Here is a 24,155-nt window from a genome sequence, read left to right on the forward strand (position 1 = left end):
AGCTGAAACCTGTTAGTTTTTTCTGAACATAAGACAACGCTTTTTGTATAAGCAATATAATAGTATGTACGTAAATCTATGGATTTGTTTATTCCAGAGTTAAATATTGCAGTGCTACCACACAAGCAGAATCGTTTAACCTTATAAGGTTTTGTACGAGAAAACACTACAAGTAGATAACTAAAAAAGGAGAGATAATTGACCTTCAAGACTTTCATTTCTTGTCTTGCTGAATTTTGAACATATCTAATTATTTGCATTCTGAATAAAATGCCAGATGTGTTGTTAGATAACTTTGTAGTATACAGAAGCTAACTGATATAACGATTATGTTAGCTGTAGGTGATTGTCAAACAAAACAAGAGTCGACTGTCGGCCACCTAAACGGTGTCAAGACTAGAAATGATAAAATAATCATGCGATCCTTTAGGCATTTTCAGATATTTCAAGTGTAAATGTCATACGAAACGAGATGTTTTTTTGAAGACTGAATAGAAATAATGTATGAGTTTAAAAAACTGTGCACAATGATATCGCTTTTGACAGAACACATTAATCTTGCTACTAAGTGGTTGATACCTTGTCCAGCAAATCAGCATGGTTCAATTAAGCAATAAATGTGGGGTAAGGATGCAGCTCGCCAGTTGGGTAAAGTAATATCTTAAGCTGCATTTATATAGTCTCTGTACTCTATCAGATAACCGCTTGACAGACATGGATGATAAGTAGCATCTAAAAGATAATTATGACAATTCCCATCGAAAATTATTTTGGAGGGAGTAGACATTTGGTCTGAGGATTCTTTAAAAGATAGAAGGAACCGGAGAGATACAAGAACAAATCAAAGAAAACTTCAATATCTAGCAGAAAGAAACGAGTGAAATTAAACACAAGATCAAGAACTGAAATGATTCTAAACAAAATCAAAGATCACAGGAAAAAAATGAATGAATGAAAAATACATAAATGATAAAGAAATGCTGATACACCAAATATTGGAGACAACATCAAGAAATTAGAAGGCACCAACACGACATTGAACACGATATCTAAACCTGAGGAAGTCAGAAACAAAGTTAACGTCAAGACCTGAAAGGACATCAAATAAAAAAAGAAGAAGACAGCAACAGAAGATAACGAGATACCAAACGAAAATGGACACAATTTTAAAACTTGAGGAGTCATTTAATTGAAGAGGCACAGAAAAACACTCAAACAAAAAGAAGGAACACTGCAACAAACAATACAATACACCAAAAGCAATGCAAAAAATCAAAAATGATCCTAACATCACAAATGCAACCAACATCACCAATGAAACCTTCATCACTAACAACACCAGCAACACTAATGAAACCAACATCACTTATGAAACCAACATCACAATTGAAACCAAAATTATGAATGAAACCAACAACACCAATGAAACCAACATAAATTATGAAACCAATACTACTAACCAAACCAACATCACCAATGAAACAAACCTCATCAATGAAAACAACACCAGTAATAAAACCAACATCACTAATGAAACAACCATCTCTAAAGAAACCAACATCACTTACGAAACTAAAATTAGTCATGAAACCAACATCACTTATGAAACCAACATCACCAACGAAACCAACATCATTAACGAAACCTAAATTAGTCATGAAACCAACATCACCAATGAAAACAACATCACTTATGAAACCAATATTACTAACCAAACCAACATCACTAATGAAACAACCATCTCTAAAGAAACCAACATCACTAACCAAACCAACATCACTAATGAAACCAACATCACTAATGAAACCAACATCATTAACGAAACCTAAATTAGTCATGAAACCAACATCACCAATGAAAACAACATCACTTATGAAACCAATATTACTAACCAAACCAACATCACTAATGAAACAACCATCTCTAAAGAAACCAACATCACTAACCAAACCAACATCACTAATGAAACCAACATCACTAATGAAACCAACATCATTAACGAAACCTAAATTAGTCATGAAACCAACATCACCAATGAAAACAACATCACTTATGAAACCAATATTACTAACCAAACCAACATCACTAATGAAACAACCATCTCTAAAGAAACCAACATCACTAACCAAACCAACATCACTAATGAAACCAACATCACCAATGACACCAACATCACTTATGAAACCAACATCACTATTGAAAACAACATCTAGAACTTGATACAAAAAAATGATAGCAACACAATGAAATTGAGGCGGCATTACAACGAAACTTATGAATTAATTTTTTTTAAGTTTTACCATATTAAACGTGCATATTTATAACATTGATATGATTTCGACAGTTTTTCTTTGATACAATTTCGGTTCTTGCATGTAAACTGATCTCGTAATTATGTCAATTGCGCCGAGAGCATAAAAAGGGTATTTAGCTTCACGATAACCGACCTTGAAAATGAAAAGCCTTCGCTTGAAATGTGGAAATACAATGCAGGCATTTAGACTTGTCTAGATATTTCATGAGCAGGATTTTTTTCTCTGTCATATGAATCGTGATAATTTTAAACACATTTAAAATGCCCGTCTTCTTTTGACAGAACACATTTCTCATTTCCCTAAGTGGCAGATTTTTTTTCACTCTATCTATATGCTTCAATTAGGTAATAATTTACGGGTAAGAATATATTTCTTCATGCATGTATATTTCTCTTATAATTTTTTTTTCACAATTTCCTCCAACGTATTTAAACGTCATCCTTATTGCTGGGCACCTCATTTTATAATTTTATTTCGGAAAACCAAAAAAGTTCGTTATAGGTATTTTCACCTGTTGTGATGTTGACGTAAAAGATGCAGCTATCAGAATGTTAGTGTAACTGTCTGAAACTATGATTTCGCCATATAGCATCTGTCAGGTCACATCATATTCTACATCATATTAGCCTGACCGCATTGCCTAGCCCATTGCGAACATAAAGAACTGTTTAATAATATACAAGTGCAGCACAATTGGCCAAGAGGGTGTTTGAAGTGAAAACATAACTGACTTGCTCCTGTATATAAGAAGACACTAATTTGGTGCATTGCCAAGGAAGACAAATTACGGTATGAACAGTACACCCGTGGGCCAAGGTCAGTCAGGGGATGGACACTTGTCGACCTACTGACGACGATCGTCTGATGGTCAGTGCTTACGGCTGGCCACTGATAGGTCAGTACTTGACCTCAATATCTTCAGGTAAGTCTATGCAGACTTAAACTTGAGCGCAACGTATCATTTCTGAACTGTCTAATAATATTTTGTCTTATATATCTATATACCACTATCAATATTGCGCTTCTCGAATAAGTGTAGTATATGGTGTTTATATCTATATAATTATATATATATGTGTGTGTGCGATCTGGGGTTGATTTCGTGGCAAAACTGATATCATTATATTGTTCTTTATATACTAATTTTTTTTTTCCAGATCAATAATGATGTCTGATTAGAAATAAACATTCGTTTTAATGCTTATAATGTTTCTTTGGTAACACCAAGATAGCATAAGCATGAAACTACTTTTATTTATTTATCTATTTATTTTTATCTATTTCATTGTTTTATAATCGATTATGTCTTGCAATATGAGTTATCCCCCCTTCACATGTTGATTTTAGCTTATAGATTTAACAAAATAGTCAAACTTTATCAATATAATGAAACCGATATAATAAATTGAATGGAAAAAGAAAAAGCCCAATTTCATAGCAAGAGAGCACCTGCTCAGAATATACACAGTATGTTTTATGATATGTCATGTTCAGAAGATGAAACACATCTTATGTGGATTTTGCATATGATTTCAATGAACAGTGACGTCACAACATTAGTATTTGATAAATGTCTAAGATTTCTTATAAACTTTATTTAAAAAGGCAACTTCAATGAAATGATATACTACATATTTTCGATATTGATATCATCAAATATTATAAAATTCCTAAGAAATGCATTTGTATAAATAAAACCCCTTGGTCTGGGTTCACAATTTCACTATGCTTTTGTTACTAATTCAACAACATCCAAAACATTAAGATCGAAAGAGTGTGTTAACAGAAACCCATTTTTCAAACGAGAAAACATATTTGATGGAACACATATAGCAATTTACCAAGTGGGAAGAAATACGAAGATGCAAAGGATAAAATTCCATTTCATCTCAAAAGTCGATTAATCAACTTATATTGGACACAAAGAGCTAGATTTCATTTATTTTTTCAGAAAGAAAAACATTTGTTCTGCAACTTAGGCTATAAACTCTGTATTTTTTTCAAATATATCTTTTTTATAAGTTTCAGACAAAAATGAAATCAACATTCGCTAAATTTAGCAATCTAATGAAACCAACATCAGCAATGAAACAAACATCAGCAATGAAACCAATATCACTAATGAAACTAACATCACTAATGAAACTAACATCACTAATGAAACCAACATCACTAATGAAACCAACATCACCATTCTAAATACAATACTATAAAAAAAGTATTAATCTTGGCCAAATGTCATATGTCACTTTTGTATAAGACGTTAAAGAAATATATGAAATGTACCCTACATTATTGATGAATGTCCCAGAAAAAATATATCCAGCTTGTTTTGAATATATTGAGATAGTCGTACTAAATTGCCAATCGATATAATAATTCATGACTTTTTTCTAGTACGAAGTTTTAATAGAATTTGAATGTCCCGTTTTGATTGAAAACATTCTGTCTAAAAGTTTTTAAAATTCAAACATTTTTACTTGGCATCGAATTGCTTTCAGTAGAGTTCATATTAGAAATATTTATAAATCATCTATTTAACAGCAAACCATAAAAATCTTTCTCGGATATAGAAGTTATTAAACAACTCTAGCGTAGAAATTCTAATTATATGGAAACCTCTTCAAAAGACTTGGGCTGAAAAAGATACAGCTGATCGTCTAAGGATAGTCACTACTGATGTCGGATTGATTGATTGCTAGTAAGGCAACTCAAGGCAGGTATTTTGTTGCTGGTAATAGCATAGAAGTTATCTCTAGAACTGTTTTCAAAGGTGTTCTCGGTTGATGGTACGTTGAACGCTCTCTTAGAACACAAATAATGAGTCTTGCTTGGTGGTCATATCATTTACATTCAACTTTATTCATAGGGATATTTGTATCTAACGAAATGGGTTGATGCACATCTGAAATGCTTTCAAAACATCTGGTAATTTTGTGTTTGGTTTCGTTGCATATGATCTGTAATCTCCTTCTGCATGTAATCAACAGCGAAGGATATAATATGAAGTGTTCGTGATTTTTTTTGTTAAAAATGCCGTCCTGGTGTTAATTTTCAATCTATGTTATTCCTTTATTCCTTCAAATTTAATATTCAAAAACTTAAAACTACTGCAAATTTCCAGAAAAAAGCATGGATTTTACACTGGTTGTAGCATAAAGAGAAAGGTAAGGCGTTATAAATTGTAACTAATCAAAACTGGACAACATGTATTCATATAAAACTTTTATTTTTTACTTTTGTTTCTTAAATGCGTCATTTTAGCGGTATAAAACATATTGTGAGCGATTTAGGAAAGACGAATTGGATTATCCTCATGTTTTAAATCTAGAAAAATATGAAATAAAGGTTCTGTCAATTCCCTTTCTTAATTGTACATAATTAGTTGGTCTTAGCTAATGGATATATCTTCTATAAAGTATCTTTTGTACTTTCTGTTGATGTCTTATTGACTATTACGTTCATTTGTCCCTAATTTGGTATGTTTACGGCAAGATAAATGAAATTTTAATGTGTTTAATATGTGATGTAGGTTACTCTTTTGTGTATTTTGCCCCGTTATTATGAGACGTAGAGATATTTTTCTCCATAAATTGGCGTTTTATATTTCGTACTTTTTTTGTGGATTGATGCTGTTGTTAAAATTTTAAGCCTGTCCATTTTACAATGTTTACTAACGTTCCATCTTTCACCCTTGTGTGTTAACGCAGTGACATGTTTTGTCTTTTTATATTAAGACAGTGGTATCAGTTATCTTTTTTAAACTGGAACTACCAATATTGTTCCTTTGTGTGTTGACATTATTGTATATTGTGTCCTTCTATGTTTGGACGTCCTTTTATATTGTGTCCTCGTGTTGACGCCATTGTATATGGCATTGTGCTGACGCCCTTTTATATTGTGTCCTTGTGTGTTGACGCCATTGTATAGTATGTCCTTGTGTCTTGAACACATTGTATATAGTGTCCATGTGTGTTAACGCCATTTCATATTGTGTCCACGTGTGCTGACGCCATTGTATATTGTGTCATTGAATGATGAAGCTATTGCATATTGTGTCTCTTGTGTGTTGACGTCCTTGTCTATTGTGTCCTTGAGTTGACGCCCTTGTGTATTTGCCTTTGTGTATTGACGCCAATATATATTGTGTCCTGGTGTGTTGACGCCCTTGTCTATTGTATCCTTCTGTGTTGACACTGTGGTAAATTCCGCCCATTTAGGTTGATGCCGTTGTATATTGTGCCATCCTGGCTTGAAGTTATTGCATACCGTGTCCTTGTGTCCTGAAGGTTTTGTATATTTGTGAGGTCATGTTTTTTTAGTTTCATCAATGTATGTTGAGGTATTGTATGCATTCCATGTGTGTTGATATAATGTGTCCTCGTGTCTTGAAGCAGTTTTATATTTTTATTTCTATTTAACATTTGTTAATAATCTGATATGGAAGCTTTGATATTAAAAAACGCATTTGTTTCCTAAATGAAAAATTGGGTTGATAAAGCTTTCATCCTGCAGGACATTTTGATTAAACATAAATTTGTAGACGCATTATGTTGCAAAGCAAATAATGACTTTGTAATTCGTTAATTTACCAATTTTCCAGTCGTGTGCTTAATGATTTATATTGTTTTGCTTTTTGCACTTGCTGAATTAGCACGTGGGATCTCTTTCGAATGTTCGATTGGAACACAACGAAATGTACGACAGATATATCGAAGCGGAACGACCGATGTGCTTGTCCCTTAATAGATGTCAATCATTATCTTTGTGTCACGTGATGTATTCTATAGGATTCACATTACTCTCTGTGCACATAACATACCATTACTTATCAACAAGGGACTTAACAGCATCAGCGGCCAGTACTTAAACGTCCTTTTAAAACCATAGCTGGGACATATCAAATTTCACATGGATGCATAATGAAGTATGTAAATATGACAAAGAACAGAAAATATGGGGCATTTACTAAAGAAATTCCATCTTCAATGTCTGTCACTTCCTCCAATCGTTTGATCTGATTTCTTTGCCATTCCTATATTAGGAAATAATAACAATTAAGGGGCCAGTTGCTGTTAAGGTAGCGGTAGGGTCCAGGGTAAAAAGCAATCAGTTGTTCCTGTTATAGCCCCCAATGGATGCGACACAAAGCTAAAACATTGTTCCCGGTTTAGTCTACAACAACCGTCGCCATGATTCAGTATGAACCATAAAGAGATTTTCCCTTTAACCCATTTGCGGCTGGGTCTTGAGAGGTAAAGTATACATCCTTTATGTCTAGATTTAACGTATAGGTTAAGTGATGACTTCATTGCAGGTGTTGAATACTTTTTTTAGTCGAACAGGTGTCATCTACCTTTTTCAAAGAAATCAGACGTCACGTCCGTTTTTTTCAAACGTTAAACAAAAGCTATTAAGCTAAACTATCTAAAATACAGTAAAATACAGACAAACAAAATCCACACAATTGCAAGTATTTTAGTTATAGAATGATAGATAGATATATAATTGTATATAGTTTTATTTATTATTATGTTGTTAGATTAGTCACTTCATCAAAAAGGGCTTTTTAAATGTAATTAACTGGAATAGCAGCCGAAATGGGTTTTGGTTTTATCAATAATGTACATTTGTATGTATTATTGGTATGCAAATGAGATTTGTAATATCCATACTGGCTTTTGATATTGCAATTATGAATATGTAATAGATGCAATTAAGAAGACAATCGCAATTTCCAAATATATCTGAAGTTTGTTTCACATTATGAAAAAAAGCTAAACTTTGTAACCTTCTTATGAGTGAAAACTATTTCACATTGTTTTAAACTTTTGTTGTACGTAAAATTAGTGTAGCTGGGATACTGAAAACTTTATTTGAAAGAAAAAACGTAATAAAATCACTATCATATTTGATTATTGCTCTTCATATAAATATAGGTTTTTCTTAAGACGTGTGTTTCACATAGTTTGATTTACGATGAGCAAATATAAAATCATATTCTTGAAATAGATATTATTAAAATATGATATTTCACAGTGGTTTTATATATTTGTGTTCATAATTTAAGAATTACATGTGCAAGTAGTTGTCTTTGCCGTTTCTAGTATTTAAAATTATAATTGAAGGCAAATATCATGATGAAATATAAGTTTGATCTGAAAGTGCATGCTTTATATTTGCCAATGAAGTTATCCCTGTTAGGTCAAGCTAACCAATCTTTTTGTATACGCACTTGAGCAATACTTTTCTAAATTCAAAGTTAATATTCCTTTGCAGAATAGTTAACGATAAGTTAAAAATAAACAATATTTTTCAATTACCTACCACGGTGTAAGGTGATATCATATTTGTTAAAAGAAAATGATACATTTAAATGGATAGCTATCGTCAAAAGATGCAATGGTGTCTATTGTCAATGTGCAATTTGTATCGTATAAGTGTTGTTAAATTACACCCTCACAAGTTAGAGGTTTCTCGTAGGCAAAGGACCTTTTTACCTAATTCCTTAAATGCATCGCTTTAAGTGTAGTAAAGGTAATTGACAGATGGTAAGATCTCGTCCTAATTGAGTACGTACTGCACAACAGTCACACAAAGATTTGTATACTGGGCTGCATGCTGTGTGTCCTGTGCTTGAAATGTAAGTATTTATCTGCTTGAGTTGCCGACTGCATAGGAATTAAGTTTTAACAGGGCTAGGAATCCCATGTTTTTGTCCCATGAGATGTTAGACATTTATTTGTTTGTTTTCGTTAGAAGAAATGTGTTCCAGATGTCTATTGCATGTTGATTTCGTTTTATGATACCACGTGGCAGACTTATTGATTTGTTTAATTTCTACCGATACATTACATGGGTATTGTTTTTCATTGTGAGACCAGATATTGAGTTTTATAACTATAAACAGCTATCAACACCTAAGAAGTTTTGTAAAGTTCTTTTATCAATAATGTATTTAATCAATTGACTGAAATAAAAAGGAGCACATTTTGATTTAAACGACAACATTTAACCTTCATTACTCAAAACATTAATATTTAATTTAATGGTTTTGAATGATATTTTTGATCAATTAATATTTTTACAAATATGATATCAAAAGAAGATATTAAAATATGTAACCTTCTTATGAGTGAAAACTGTTTTCATATTGTCTTTAACTTTTGCTGTTGGCGTAGGTAAAATCAATCAATTTTACCGGGATACTGAAAACTTTAAAAAACATAAATCAAATAGCAAACATCAGTGATTGCTATGTATTGCTATGTAGCAAAATTAATTACGATGTAAACGTTTGTGTGTGACTCTAGCAGAATTTCAATAATACTTTTTTCGTGAAATGTAACATAACAAATGCATGTCAATATAAGTATTTCGCGTTAATGTCTAGTTGATGAGTGTCTTTATTCAGTACCAGATTGATAGGGTTGAATAGGAATCATATGACTGCCTTCCTCCGTGTTTACATTTTTGAAAACTCAAAACGCAAAATTAGAAATAATTGAGATTTGTTCCTTGATCAAAGACCAAAGTTTCGTTAAGACGTTAATGGTATTTATATGGAATCAAATTCTTCATATCTTCATTAACATATTCCAAAGCTGTGTTTTATTTTTTCACCTGTCTTAAAGAAAAAATCAGGCAGTAAGAACAAATGAAAACCTTATACTGATTAGGCTAATAAATACATTATAAGTACATTTGCTCAAACTATATTTTAAGTACATGTATGCTGATCATTGCCACAGTTTCTTCTAGTAGTTTAATCCTGATATGCCATGGCTTATACCGTCCTTATTAACCTGTGACGGATGACAGGGGTATTTAATTCACTCAACATCTCACTATGGTATGTGTGGTGTGACTAATAGCCATGTTTTCAGCACGTTGCCAGCCATAGGAGTGAGTAAGCCTGCTCATTTATATAACGTTGTTAAGAAATTCTAAACCATTATCTTTACTGTGGCATTAGAACTCACTATGTCAGATATATCATTCTCGTATTTGTGTACATTTAGATTTTGTTCGGGGTAAAATTGGTTGTAGCGTTCTCGCCATGGTCTCAAATGTGATATAATACGTAAAATATGTGATAACAAAAGAGTCATATTTTATAAGTTAAATACAACATGTCTTGCGCCGCGTAAAATAACAAACTGGTTCGCTGGATAGCAACCTTATGTGGCGGCCTTTGTCCATAAATGGAAAATAATGAAGGAATTGATCTGGCAATCGAGAGATTAATTTCTTTTTGATAAAAGTCATGTATACAATAAAGTTCGCTTGTCACAATAGAGTAATTGAAAGCAAGATTTGTGAAACAGTTTAGTAGCGAACTTGAGCAGGTTGCCCGGACTGTTCATTGGTGCTAATCTATGTGTCGACAAACTGTCAAAGGGCGATAAGGAAGAAAATCTAATTAGGACAGAGTTGTCGTTCTTTCTTGAGTTAACCGGGGACGATATAAGAAAGGGCCTCACAACGGAATGTATCACATTGCGGATGTTCGTAGAGCACAAAAATGATGAGTCATGTTAAACAGTGCATTGACTCCTAAAGAGAATACAATGGTTATTGATTAAAAGAAAATAACACAGAAAACATTCTATTTCTAATGAAATACATTTTCAATATATACTTGGCTTAATGTGCAACACCAAAGGTTGTGTAATCCGTTCTACACAGATTGTCAGATTAAACAGGTTTGTATGAACATATCACAAGTTGCTGCAAGCCATTGGTATTCAGAAGATGTGGCATATTTTATTTCCTAATTTAATTTTTTTTATTTTGAAAATTATCAGATACATGTAAACATATATTGTTCCATGTTGTCGTGGTTGTTTGATTTACGATAGGAAGTTTGATACTTTCGTAGAAGTAGAGAAGGCTAATTTATGCATTTATTCATTATGTATAATGTTTAAGAATGGTTTGCTAGACATATTCATGGCAGATATATCTGATGTATACCCTGGTAATAATCGTTTTCACATAATTTCCATATCTCTATAGATAGCTTTCATCATCCTTTCACCAGTACATTTTTCACACCAAAAACACATTATTTTAATGTATTTCCCATTTGAATAATTTATTCATCTTATGAAAAGAAGTACAAAAGTCAAAGTCAAACCTTGAAAATGGAGGAGGCAATTTAAGTCACAGTGTGAATATTCAATGTCCGCCATTGAAGCTCGTCCTTTGAACCGTAACGTATCAAGTGACTAAACTGAATTCCAACAGAGAGAGTTCCACTTTGGATGCATACCCCGGATAATTTGTTTATTCAGTTTTGAGAATTTTATGTTTCGTTTCTAACAAAATATAAAGCATATTTGAAAAGAATAATGCGAAATTTAAGATTAATAAAAATACATAACCTTGAAAAAATAAATATAGGAATTTTAAAACGAATCATAAAATATTTTCATAGCTGCTATTATCATTTTATGCTTTGAAGTTAAATGTGTATATGTCAAAATGTATTGCAAGGTATGTTATATTGTGACAACAGCAGGACAGGTCTAGTACCAAGTTTATATCGCCGGGGAGTGACGGTGTTCCAGAAGACTGGATAGTTTTCCATGATACAAACGCAAACCGAAGTTTAGAGTGACATAAATTTGGTAAGATATCATGTTTATTGAGGGAAAGTGAATGTTGTTTTCATACCATTTTAAAATGACTATTTTATTGCTTAGTTGATTTATGAATTATAAAAATGTGTCAGTATATTTGATTTGCAGCGAAAATAGATTTTGACAGTAATTTATAAAGTAGGGGGAAATATCAAAATGTTCTTCAGACCGAGCTAGAGTAAATTATTTTTTGAAATACAATCTGAAATCTAATCCAGCTGTATAGTTGTTTTAAACATTTTGCAAACTGAAAAAAATTCTGACATGACATTTTTGAGACATGAGAATCGAATGTGCATTTTACATCACAATTCTCTTTTCATGTCGGTATACCCTGCTTATAATACATTATCACAAATAATCTGAGTAATGAAATAAACATCTTTTTATATATTTTATTACATTCAACCATAATAACACGACAGCAGAAAACACATGGCCTTATAACAACGCGTGTTCTTTCGTTCTGAATGAAGTCAGTGAATCATTTTAACATTGCTTTTATTTCGGTAATGAAACGCAGAAACTAGAGATTATTTATTGTATTTGCATATTAATGTAATAAAAGCTGGATGTTTCAAAAGCTGTATTCATACAAATCCACAGGTTGTATACAAAATGTTGCTTTTATTTGTTGTCAATTTTATGTATTTTTATTTAATATTTGCGATGATATACAAACTGGTATAGCAGTCTTCATGTAACGTGTGTTGATATTTCTGATACGTGTGGGACAAACAGGTTGATATAACCGACCGGCCATGACACCCACCCTAGCACGTGACTGTACTCGATGTCTGTTACCCCCGAAACAGATGTCTCGGGTAGGAATACACACTATAATACAAACAACTTCAAAAGTCTTGCAGGATACCAACAAGTCATCCATTTGAACCTTGCCCCTGGGTGTTGTGGCGACTCATTGCATGATATGTTTGAAAGGATAATTTTTCAGTGTCGGTAAACTTGACTTCTAAATAATGCTAATACAAAGAGTCAAACGCTTGTTATTTCTATTTGCAGGTGTTAGCGAAATGATAATTGATAGTTGTAGTTTTTTGTGACTGCCTTCAAAGCAGTTTAATGAAAACAAAACCCGACAAATGAAGCTTGCGGACTATCTTAGAGATGAAAACATCTTATTTCATTATACCATAATAAATTGTATGCTCGCGTGGCTTGTAATGGAAAGATAAAGGTACAGCCAGAAAGTTTACTTGAACAATGGTATACAAAGAAATTTATCCATCAATAAAAGTCAGTTCAAAAAGATGTAAAAATAGTTTTGAAAGCTGACGGATACTTTAGAAAGGAAATTGGTTTGACGATTGTTGTTTTAATTGAAATAAATTGACATACGTTGATTAATTAATATGATTTCGAAAAATTAAGTTGGATTTTTATCTGAACAAACAGTATTTACATCTAATACGTGGAACAGGATTCATTTTTCAGCATTTGTTTTCATTTGGAATATATTTGTTTATCAAGCTCTAGATGTATGTTTATTTGACAATTAATCATGAATATGAATTAATTACAACATCGAATATGTGTAAATAGCCTACATAATAATGAGAAGGAAAATAATTCATTATAAGGTATTCATATCTTTTTAAGCAAATCATATATAGCATATTTGTTTGTGTGCTTCCTACTGTTGCTTTGTACTGTATATTTATGCCATATTTAGGCTTGCGATCTGTGTGCAAATTTGTAAAAATTGTCTCGCTTCATTGACTGCGTATATGTCATATAAAATATTTTTTTGTTTTTTAGAAATAGTCTCCCTAACATAATAAATATAAATGGGCATGTTTTAGTGAATAGGTTAAGCTACAGTTTGTTTAACAAAGTATAATATTTGCTAACAATTTCTAGGGCTTCCCCCATTGTTGATTCCCGCTCTCTATACGTTGCTATATTTAGAAATACTAAATCGATTGGCAGTTGCCTGTCACATGATTAGACGTCATAAATGGTATGTCGTCAATGCATCAATTAAGCATTCTAATAAAGATCAAGGATATCTCAATTAAAACATACGAATATAAAAGCACTTTACTTGATATTTATTTGGTTTTTTTGTATAATAAAGAAAAAGCAAAATTGAAAATAAATCTTTATACCTTTTCTCCAGCTGTATTTTCTTTGCGCATGTGCACGCTCAGAATTAGATGTAAATATATCTTCTGTAAGTATAATTGACCCTGAAAAGACACAATTAAAGCATAAGATTAATACATATACGTAATACTTAACAGTGTGAAATCTACTGAAGTTATTTGATCACAATGTTAACAAACCTATTTCAAAAGGACACTAAATTTAATCTTCGATGTCAAGAAAAAAATGCATAGAACTATATGTGAATGTTCATCAATTTCCATTTTTAGGTTGTTTGTTATGAAGGGATAGTAGCTGGGGTGGCAGCAATTATGGATGTTTTTTGTTTTTTAATTCTTTATTTCTATGATCTATTTTTGTTTATTAATACCATTTACTTATTTTGGATTGTTTCTGAATTTATGTCAACAAATAACCCCACATAGATATATATGTCATCTGACATCAAATCGTTGAACATTCTGGCTAAATATACTTCAACAAAAAGCATCATTTACAAATATATACATGCTTTTGTAGGAAAAGGTCAAGAACACTTGCACTCCTTCCTACAAATACTTTATGTCAGGCGAGCATCTATTGTTATGTTGAAGTCTGCCTATACAGCGTTCTTGTAGTTTTATTGTTGTCGAGATGTAGCGCAATAATGGTGTTTTAAGAATCTACACACATTCAATTCCCCATTTTTATTGTGTGAAGAATAAGAACAAATCCGCTTCGTTCCCATCACGGTTCGCTTACTTCTCGATCGCAAGGCCAGCCGTAACTACTCCGGGCTCTTAGAGAAGCCCCGAGTAAAGAAAAAAAGGAAGAGATCGCATGATCGTTTCACAAGTATCTTGTAAAGTGAAATCCGATATATGTACCGACCTATAATGAATGTATTGTGACCACGTGACAGAGTAGTTACATTCTGTGGGGTCCCAAGTTACCACATTTTGCGAATTCTGCAAGGAACGAAACGTGATATTTTATGTGTGTCAAGGTTTCTACTGGGTTTTAGACACAATGATGTCCCATTGGTTCCGCATCAGTGACAGGAAATATTTATTCACCTCTCCGCCACAAATTATATATCAACACTTCTTCGAGTTATGATTGATCATTTCTTTGGCACGTAAAATTTAAATACATCTTTCCATCAGCGGTAGAAGCATAAGATTTATCATAATTTCATCAATCTTTTCAATAATTTTTACTCAATTTCATTCTCTTTAACATTTTATCACGAATGAAAAATAAACATAAAAATTTGCAAAACATATATAAAAGTGTTAGTATAAAATTATCAAAGTTCAAAGATATCCAATTTCATTTTAAAATGTTACTTACTGGGGTAAAGAAAATCCTGTTAAAGGATTAAATTTCTGAACTTAATCAAGTACGAGGTAAGAAATCTTACACCATCAAATATTTCTGGGCTTGTTTCAATTCACTTGACATAAGCAAAACATTTTCTAAGACAACATTAAATCAAACATCATATTCTGAAAATAACTAAATATTCTAAAAGCCTTAACCCCGAAGGACTTCTGATGAAATCCTTAGATAGCAGAATAGTATTAGCCAGGGGCTCTTTTCCTGAATTTGTGTCAAAGAAACTCACATATACAGGGATTAAACCATCAAATGAGAAGAAAAATGTTCCAGCCATTTTGCATTGACTCGCAAATCCCTATTACAATTATTTACATAACAAGCTTAGAATAGCGAGCGCTGATTGGATAAAAATATCCCATTTGGCAAGTACGTACCCATTTATTTGGTGTCAAGATATATGTAATGACCCACACGTCAAGAACTGGAAAAAAGACTTAAGGGGTCGAAACTAAAACCAAAACATCATGGAGATTCGTCATTGGATTAATTCCATTGTAAAATATTTATTAATGTTTTATTAGAACAGCGAATTCCAAACTTTTATGTAAATAAATTTTATCAGATTTGTTTTTGATCCTGTTTACTTCCCTGCTAATCCAATTTATGGTTTTATAAGCCGTCTTTGTAAAATTGCTAAATCCTTAAATTGAATTATACATTTTGACAATCACATAACAAGTTTGTTATATTTATTCTAGATTGATTCTAAGAAGAGTCAGAATTTAGATTGGATTTTTTTGTTTTTGTTTCCACAACGTTAGAACAAGATTGTGAAGCCAATACAAATATTCAGGATAAGTAGTGTTTAAAAGTAGGATATGTTATGAAAATGTTTGATATTTTGTCATATAGTCACATGATACAAACAAGCTCACACCTGTCTGATATTCTGTTTTAATAAAATCAAAATTTAATGAAAGTATTTTGATACAAAGGATGAATTTTCGATATATGAAGTTCCGAAAGGTTTCCAACGCAGATAGAAGACGAATAAATCAAGTGAAATCGAGCAATTCAACTTTTATAAATCGTATGAATCGATCCATTTTACACTTTGAATGGATATATTTGAATATCAAATTATAATATTGATAGATCATCCTTTCTGAGTTTAAATAAAAAACATAGGAATATGCGTGATTTCACAAGAGTGACGTTTTCTCAAAGAAAGTAAAAAGGAAAATTTAACACTTACCAGGAATAGGTCATACATAGTTTAAGAAATCTGATTTCTTTTATTGAAAAACCAAACGTATCACCATTTAAACCTATTCGTATTGAATGTCAAGTACCGTACACGAAATATGATATTCATGAATAAGTACTAAATAGATAAAAACAACTTGAAAGCACAATCGAGAGGTCGCTGGAAACAGATTTTAAGAATAGATAAAATTGAATAAAAAATATATTTACAACTCATTCAGGAAATGCTTTCTACATATTCAGATATCCAAGTTGTGTTAGATCCTAGATTTTTCTCTCCTAGAAGCAACATAATTTTGTCATGTGTGTGCTGTTTATATACATTTGTTCACTGCTGTTTAAAAACAAATACCTAAAGGAAAAAACTACTTGGATGGTAATGTATTATCTAAAATCTAATATATTCGTGAATATATTTTTTTTTCATTATGTTTATTTATAGAAATGTATACATTTAGTTTGTGTGGTCTTAAATTCGGCTGACCATTCCCTGAAGGAAATGCCTCAGAAAGATGACACGGCGATCTGGATATTTTAAGTATGTATGTTCAGTGAATCGAGATACAACCACAGAAGCTTCTGTCATATTCTGAGCCATTGCAGAAAGCGAAACACAGTATGTTAACATAGAGGAGAATTCGGTCGCAATCAATACTGACATTTACATAAAGGTAAGTTCATGTTAACGAATATTTCATTAATGTGAAAATTTAGTTTTTATACTGTTTTGATATTTATATTTCATATCTAATATATAATGTATAACATAATGCACACGGCTCTAAAATATGCTTCATATACATTTAATTTAGTTGATATATAACTGTATTAATTTTATTTTGACTCGTATAATGAATTATTCATATAATACATGAATATTCATTTTTTATTTACAAATGTTTAATTACTTTATTCCGTTGTTTTATAATTGCCATGCTATTGTTGATTAGAATTAATTAACATACTTCATAGCATGATGTGTGTCTAGTTAACAACATAAAGAAAACAAACAAGCAAACCTGATGTTTGGCTTAACTTGTAATACTTTGGGATCAGATGAGAGGGATGTTGAAAAATGGGACGATATGTCTCGAGAGACACCTTCGGCAGCTGAAACCGATAAGCCTTTCGGAAGCCCTCTGGATCCTACCATTGGATATTATCATAGTTATGCGAATTCAATAAATCAATTTAAGTGTAAAATAATTAAATATTAACTTCTTCCTGCCGTCTAAAAATGAAGTATTGACAGTCAATAAAATTGGGATTTACAGGGTGTTGTTTATCGTGTAGATGAAATGTGCAGGTGATTGAGTAATTCAATGCATTATGCTTTTGGCGAAATATAAAATTTACCGTTAAGGTTGTAAATATGCCGCGACAACAGTCCCGCGTGATTTGGCCTGTAAGTAGGATTTATAACACATGCAATCACACTTTTTAACATGTTGTAACATGATAGCAATAAAAGTATTAAAAGGTGATAAAAAACTCTAAAATAAAAACGAAATGCAAGATTTATATTGAATCGATAGCGGGGATAAGATATTAGAAAGAAATAAAACCAGAATCAAATTGCTTTAATTGAAAAATAGTATATATATATCTGTGACACAATAAATAAAGAAAATATCTAAAATTAATCATATATCTATAAAAGTGAAGTTATCTTCTAAAAAATAAATTTCTTTCTCAATTTTTCTGTCTTTTTTTCTGTTGTTTTTGTTTGTTTAAATAGCTTAAACGCAGAGATAAGCAAAATAAGAAAATTGTAGTTTAATTGTAAAACCACATACATGTAAATAAGAAAATTGATCCGAAAACAATATAATTTGTTTTTATTATATCCTTTTAATCCTATACCACTTTTAACCGAAGTATCATTCGCTAAGGTATATAAATAATTCATGAGGGTGCATAAAACAGATTTTGTCGGCGTGTAGTTTATTCCTGGTCAAAAGATTGAAAAGAAAAATTCCTAAGAGATTAAAAATCTATTGATATTTTAAAGTTTAGTTTAAACTGTATTTTATTTGTCAATTTCCATTTAACGATATATATACAATTTAAAAATTATACCAAAAGGGATTAGAAACAAGCGTCAAAATACCTATATAAATCTGACACCTATATATAAATATATAAATATCTATTGAAGTTTAGCAATATTCTAACGTAAATAATTTAGTGAATATATTGAAAACTGTATTGATAGTAAATAGTTATTTCAATTTTTTTGTTTTTGTTTCTAGTTTTTTTAAGGCAGTTGGGTTATCATAGTTTCAAAACTAATCTGCAATTATGTTTTATATATATGTTTCACACAAAATAATTTGTGACTTAAAAGGGCAGCTTGTTTGTCAACAATTTCTCCGTGTTTGCTTAGTATTACGTTTTCCATTTTTTGAAGTGTAATTCAATAATGAATCATAATATGCCGCATCAACCATCAATGTTAAAGTTAAGATAATTCATTAATGATCATATAAATAATTATAATAGTATTTCTTGGTAAAGAATAAATAAGCATGCTATTTGCCGGACGAATAACCGGCGGTTTGTTTACCAATTTAGACTCCGTGTAGCAATAGATTATTTTTCTTTTAAAAGAAAAATAATCAATTGAAGCAAAGAGTCTAAATTGGTAATTTATACAATTTATAATTTTCTTTTTGCTTATAATCAATAGTGAAATATATCAAAAGGTAGTTTTTACGGTTTAATTGTTAAAACAGTTATTAGTTGAAGTAAATATGCTATCGTATAAAAGCGTAATATTTTCAAAATAAATTATGATATATTAACATAGAATAAATATTTCAAAAATCAATCTTTATGTAAATATCATGAATATTGTTAATTTATTTCAGGATAAAGAGTTTTTATTAAACAGTTCTGCTAATAATGACGTGCGTATCTTAAGTAATACTTTCATAGGAATGTACATGTACTACATATGTTTGAGAAAATCTTGAACAGAATAGAAAATGTACTTGTACTTTAACGCTACCCCTCTCGCCCTCCCCCAAACCTCATCAAGTGAGACCTCTTAATAGGTCAATTATTCTGCTATGTTTCATTTTTCAATTTGTGAAATTTGGCTATTTTTCCTCTTGACAGGAATCGTGATTAAAATGTGAATTCGTGTTAGTTATTGTCCTAAATATGCTATTATACGGAAATCGATTTTTCCTCCGTCCATAAATAGAAGGTATCGATTTAGTATTATACCGTTTAAGCCCTTAATTCCAAACATAACATAATTTTGCGCAATAGAAAATAGAATCATCATCTTAATATTCATTTTAAAACTGTTCCTTACTGTTTATTCTGACTTGTTTGTGTTCTTTCAGATAATACAAAATTTATTTTACTCTTATAAATATTAACTTGTATTCTTAGAAAGTATTAACGCCCACATAAATATCATGAACATCACAAACAAACTTCTGAAACAATTAAATTGTATTTCAAATTCAAGCCTTAGCAAATTCAATTAAAAATATTGGTTATTTTATAAGTGCACGGTTTCAATCGGTGCGAAAATCTGAAAAATACCGATTTAGTTTACGGAGAAAATAATCTAAATCTTCGCCCCGTGCCAGAAAAATATGTTTTTACTGTCTATAAATAAAGGAAGCATTATCGATTTTTCGTGTGGTCATTTCAGGCTAATTAGTGTTGATATTGGCCGAGAGAATGTATAATTACTGGATGAATTAATTTGGATTTTCAGTACGGTTTTACGCCCGTTTGATGTTCATCTCTACTAAAACTTTTAAAGGTAGTTAACATCTATTTGCTCCATAAATTCTATAAATAAAGATGATATTTTGCAAAACAAAACCATTTTCATATTTTATGTTAATGTTTTACGCACACGTTTAATAGTTTGCTTTAAAAAATATAGGTCATACACTATAAATAATCATATATAGATTTATGAAGTAAGTTTCTTCTAAATTCCAGTTCATTATTAAAGGTGATCAATCTATACATAAACATGAAGATTCTTATATTTAATTTACGCAAGTATAAATATATCATTAACAATAAACATTAAAATTATAACGATTCTGGCCTTAAGTGAAAATATATGATTTGTATAAAAAAACAAGATGATGCTATATTAAATTGATACGTATGTATCATATTGTAGATATTCATAAACAGCATGCGAAATATATAATACAATTTAATTTTAAATAAAGAAAACATATCAAAATAACGCCATATTATAAAACGAATTTAAATAGATATATTATAATTTATCTGATATTTATCTTTTTACTGTAAACATAGGTGTAAATAACTTAGAAATGTGCATAAATAGACAAAACGAGACATAATTTATCACACAGGTAACATAGAAAATTAACAGCAAAAAAATGAAAAATAAATACCTTTTTGAAACGAAATTCGGGAATACCTTGATAAACTAGGCAATACAGGTGAATAGTAATTCCCTATGGTCCGGGAGTTCCAAGTATTAATCACAACTGTCGATTTTAATCTTGACGCACGTCTAATAACAAAACATATTGCTTAATACTCTGCTCCTTGAGACTTAATATTTTGGAAATTATTGAGCACGAGGTCAAGATACCTACACGAAAACATTCTAGGGTCAGAGTAATTCACCTGGCCCGCCGCCCTAATTGCAATCGAGATGACCCGCGAATGATATACCGGGTGTTGTTTTCGCTGTCTGAGACCCGAGTTAGGTCAACCTTGGGGCGATTTTAACACGTGTCTAGAGTAGGTATACATACCTATATTGTAGACATATGTAAAATTATATTTCTACATGCTAATCTTTAGTAATAACGATTTTTTATATTAAAAGCCAAAAAAAATTTAACAACGAAAATCAATATTTACTGTAGCTCATTTTAGATGTATAATTTCTTAACGACTTAATTTGAAGCTTTTTAAGTTACCTTAAAAGAATTATGCTGAGCTCCCGAAAAAGTGAGTTTTTCTCATAAAACCAGAAAAAAACAAGGACGGTAGTAGATTCCACCACATCTACATCGATCCAAGATGGCGCCGCTACTTAATGTTCAATTTTGGGAGGACCGCTTATGAATTCTGGAGCAAATATCGCGAAAAATAAACAATAGCTGCAAATTCTAAGAAGATGTGTTGATTGTACTAATGCTATTTGATAAATTTAAGTGATAAAACATTAATTAATTTCTGCAGCGCCTGGAATTTCGTTCGTTTTGAAACCGTACACCTGTTTGTGTGAGCGATATGTGTGGATGGCCGTTGAATGCAAGATGGCGACAAGGGGTTCAAAAGGGATTTTCGCTGAAGGAGAAGGGAAAGAAAATCCAGGCAAAAGGTAGGTGAAGATTATTGCGATTTATTTCTTGCACATAAAATTTTCAATTAAATTATTTGGCGATACCCACGGTTATCAATTTAATAAACAAACATGAATATTCAACGAATGAATTTATTTCTGTTAGAAAAAATCAATAGAGGGTGTAATGAGATGACACATACTTTTTGCTCCAGTTTGTCGAATTTCCAATAAATCCACGTTATTTTCATTACTCTCTAAACAATTTGATTGCAATTTTTTCCCAGCTGAACGCCGGAATGATTTTGAAAGTTTTTCAACTGAAAAATCGGTGATTTTGTTAAAACGGATACCGCGAAAACCCGGCGTTCCTCCTTATTCATTTCAATACACAGAATTATAAATATCAGACAGAAAAAAACGTAAGATAACTAAACTGAATTTAATAGTGAAGACTATTTATTTATTTATGTAAACAAATTAAAATAAAAAATATGATAATTTTACATATAAACATATATATAGAATACAGACTCACCTTATATATGCGACACCGTGTAGCTTGTTTATTGTTCAAGTTTAGTAAACAAAGTCATCTATAGCTTGATATCACCAATACACAACTTAAATGTCTAAAAAATTCTGGAGAATGTCCCAAATATTAACGTTGAAACGTAAATACGTCCATTACAACTTGGTCCTGAAACGGGTTTGACCAGCGATGAGCCAAAACTGGCCAGGAAATCGTCCTAGTCGTTACAAAGAAGAACAGGGGGATTCAAAATGGCGACGAGACTTAAGCCAGGTCTCAGCTTCCTGCTCGCTCGAAGATTGAGATAGTTGAAATTTTGCAAAGACGGACAAAAACTTAGGGCTAAATGGATTTATTTCAATTAACGCTGAATAAGTCCTGTGGTATGGTAGCTAGACTTGACCCTTCCCCTAGCGGTAAGACTAGTGGATAATCAGCGAGGTACCATTGGGTCGTTCTAAGCCGTGGGATAAATGAATTGGACAACTTCATTGGGAAACCAAAACCGGTGGAGATATCCATTCAATCAAAGCGGCTAATATATTGGGATTTGCTTTGTCGCAAAAGTCGTGAAAAATACACGCGGGGTGCAGAAAGCACAGACAGACGAACTCAGTGCAATTTACCCGTCTGAGGTTTTCGTCGATATCAAAAAGGTGTTAATATGATTTGTTAAAGAATTTTTACCTGTGTTTGTTATGTTAAAGAGTAGTTCGGCGGGTATGTGAGCAGATAGGTTCAGTATATATATAAATAATGTGAATATTTTAGTGTCGAAGCAAAAATGGAACAAAGACAAACACTTTAAAATTTAAAAGAATTAATAAATGTTTAAATGTTGAAGGACCTAAACTAGAAAGTTATCTATAAATAGGTTAATGTCTACAAGGATTTAAATAATGAAATTATCTCAGTTGAATTATCGGCTGTGAGATACACCCGGGTATGTGAAATTGACACTGTTAGCGTGTGTGTCGGGCAAGCGTGTAGATTTCAATATGAAATGTACATTTCAGAGACATTATGTATAATGTATACTTTTCGGATTAATCTTATCCCAATTCGATTATGAGAGCAGCCGAATATGGCGACCTGACTTTGAGGTTAGGCGTGAACTTTTGTGGTATATCTTGGACTTAACTTGTTAAATTAATGCCTGTGAAATCCAAATATCTCTTAAGGGAATGCATTTAACAGGTAATGAGCGAGAATTGAGGATTTCCATGTCTCCTGTGCCTTGTCGAGTCCAGACAAACAAATGGTTGTATGATACGAGATAAACAGACAGTCCCATATCTAATTCTACATATAAAACGTCACAAGTATAGTGTTGACATCTCTACCAGTTCTAAACTTCCTATGATGATAATGATTTATTTTCTCTCGTCGAAATCAGAAAGATAAACAAAGATAAACATATATATATCCGGTCAAAATTGAAATTAAAAAAAAAATATGTAAAAATGAAGATTTATTCTCGGGATTTTTTGTATATTATTAAATAAATTTCATACCTTTTTCACTGTTCAAAGAATTTTCTTAACCAGTGTAGTTTCATGTATATCTAATAACTTTTGTTTAACCACTCCACTTGGCATACAAATGGTATATTTTATCAAGTTTAAAATGAAACAATAATAACT

General features: G+C 31.4%; 1 long non-coding RNA gene across 2 annotated transcripts in view; it reads right to left on the reverse strand.

Moving 5' to 3' along the window:
- The window catches only part of LOC117338929, a 44,685-nt gene extending 21,541 nt beyond the window's left edge, over positions 1-23,144 (reverse strand). The window contains exons 1-2 of one of the 2 annotated variants that reach the window (XR_004535052.1): positions 22,519-23,144; positions 14,089-14,169 (exon numbers count right to left, since the gene is read on the reverse strand). This is a non-coding gene — a long non-coding RNA (uncharacterized LOC117338929). Of the gene's footprint in view, positions 1-14,015; positions 14,170-22,518 lie in introns of those variants that run through there. The other variant, XR_004535051.1, reaches the window with a different exon arrangement.
- Positions 23,145-24,155: the final 1,011 nt, after the last annotated feature.

The sequence above is a fragment of the Pecten maximus genome, chromosome 1, assembly GCF_902652985.1.
Source record: "Pecten maximus chromosome 1, xPecMax1.1, whole genome shotgun sequence".
NCBI classification, from domain to species: Eukaryota; Metazoa; Mollusca; class Bivalvia; order Pectinida; family Pectinidae; genus Pecten; species Pecten maximus.